The sequence below is a fragment of the Crassostrea angulata genome, chromosome 4, assembly GCF_025612915.1.
Source record: "Crassostrea angulata isolate pt1a10 chromosome 4, ASM2561291v2, whole genome shotgun sequence".
In the NCBI taxonomy this organism is placed as follows: domain Eukaryota; kingdom Metazoa; phylum Mollusca; class Bivalvia; order Ostreida; family Ostreidae; genus Magallana; species Magallana angulata.
This window is the reverse complement of record NC_069114.1, coordinates 11880246-11882184: the sequence shown is the minus strand read 5'-3', so window position 1 is coordinate 11882184 and position 1939 is coordinate 11880246. Positions and strand designations below refer to the sequence as shown.

Below are 1939 nucleotides of genomic sequence, written 5' to 3'. Positions count from 1 at the left end.
GAGAATTAAAAAAGTCTACACGTGCCATTGCTATCGTAGTTGTTAAAAATATTTGACAAATGAACGATTTGAAAAAAATACTAAACAGTTACCAAAAGACATTGTAATACAATGTCCCTTACAGAGTAAAAGATTAAAATAAATATTTCTTTAAAACATACCAAAAAGGGTACAATAATATTTGTATATTTGATGAATAACTTTGTAAAACCTATCTGCTTAACTGTACAGTATCTACACGAGATATTTTGCACAATTTCGAAATTTTTCCGTAGATTTACAGTTTAGCAGCTGAATACACCTATATCATAGGCTATTCATATGAATTATAGCTTCCATATTTTACCATGATAAAAAAATTGCAATCCTTTGGTAAACTTCTATATTACAGTTATGAAGAATTAATTCAATCTTCGACGGAGAGGTTTTGGATAATTGAAAGGCTGTTCGGTATAGATGCATTATCATTATTGGCGAAAAGGTATATGAAACTCTTTGGTATGCAATAGCTTGTTTCTAATTATCAAGATATCTTTCTACTTAAACTGAGCTGGTGTTAAATACAGGAATGTTAAGTTCCCTTGTTACTTGGAAAAGGAGATAAAGACATTTTCAACATTACTATAATATAAAATAATTAAAATTAATATTAAATTTGTTCTTCTCGATCTTTTGCTCATATTCCTAGAAGTCAGTGCATGATACTCTTCTGAAAGCGAAAGGAGCAGGGTTGATCAAATTGTAAAACTCCTTAAAACATTGACATGTTCTTTCTAGGAATACTCTATTTCAAATACACTTCATGATGTGTTATAACCATGATCAGAAACTAGTTGCTTACGATACTTTTCGGTTCTACATATGCATTTTTAAAGCAAGTGAATTCACAGATGTTTGAGGACAGGACAAAGCCCACCCCTTCCTTCTCCCGATTTCAACCCTTGGGGTGGTTTACTTTATGATGAACATTCCTTTTTAGTCATATACAAACGAAGTTCCATTTCAAATACCTAAAATTAACGGAAAACAGACGATTTAAGTAACCCTCCTTGCATATAAAACCATATGCATGTAGCGGTTGTTTTAAATAAATTGTTTTTTTTTCAATAAATTTTCGGATATTTCATATGGAACATGTGGTGTACAAGACTTTAAAGGAATCTTTATCCAAAAAAGCGTCAACAACATGTATCGGGAGCGGGGGGGGGGGGGGGGGATCATGTCCTCCAGCACCTGTGAACAAAATATCATATTTCAGAGTTTGACTGGTAAAACGATACTATGTTTCAAGTCTCCATTTTGTTTTGTTTCTGTACAATAACTGCAGAGTGGAATGACGGAAAGGATTTTACATGTAAATACATGTACAACTACATGTAAATATAATTAAAATGTTTCTTAAATATCATTATCAATAATTCTGTCATGAATAAGATCAGAAATAAGTGTAACAGGTGAAATGACATGGACAGTTTTTTGTTGTTTTTTCTAGTTTTTTTTTTTCTTTTTTTTTATCTTTGTTCGTTTGTTTTTGTTTTTTTTTTAAGGGGAATGGGTGGGAATGAAATCATTTTTTGTCTCACCGATATTACCATAATATCATGTTTACTATGTTTTCACGATATAAAAATTGCTGGTATTAGAAAAAGCATCGTTATGTAGTTAATGTCTTGCAGTAAGACTCAACTATTATGCAAAAACGTGAAATTCAGGATAGCTACCTGTTATGAATATGATACAAAATAAACAAAATGAATTCCTCGCACATGTTATTGCATTTTGTTTTTCTTTAAAAATATCCAAGCACATCACTATTTGTAGCTTCGTTTGATCCCTGGTAATGCATATCGTATTCTACGTCGTGACAACATACTCTCTAAAGTATGTTTTGCATACTTTGGGGGTAAAACATAGATGACCAGCAATAACTGGGTCTTTT

The 1939-nt window shown here is 31.5% G+C and overlaps 1 protein-coding gene across 1 annotated transcript in view; it reads right to left on the bottom strand.

Annotated features, from left to right (window-relative positions):
• Window positions 1-1939, bottom strand: part of LOC128181422 (alpha-1A adrenergic receptor-like) — a 42077-nt gene that overhangs the window by 5197 nt on the left and 34941 nt on the right. The gene's annotated exons all lie outside the window — the stretch shown is intronic.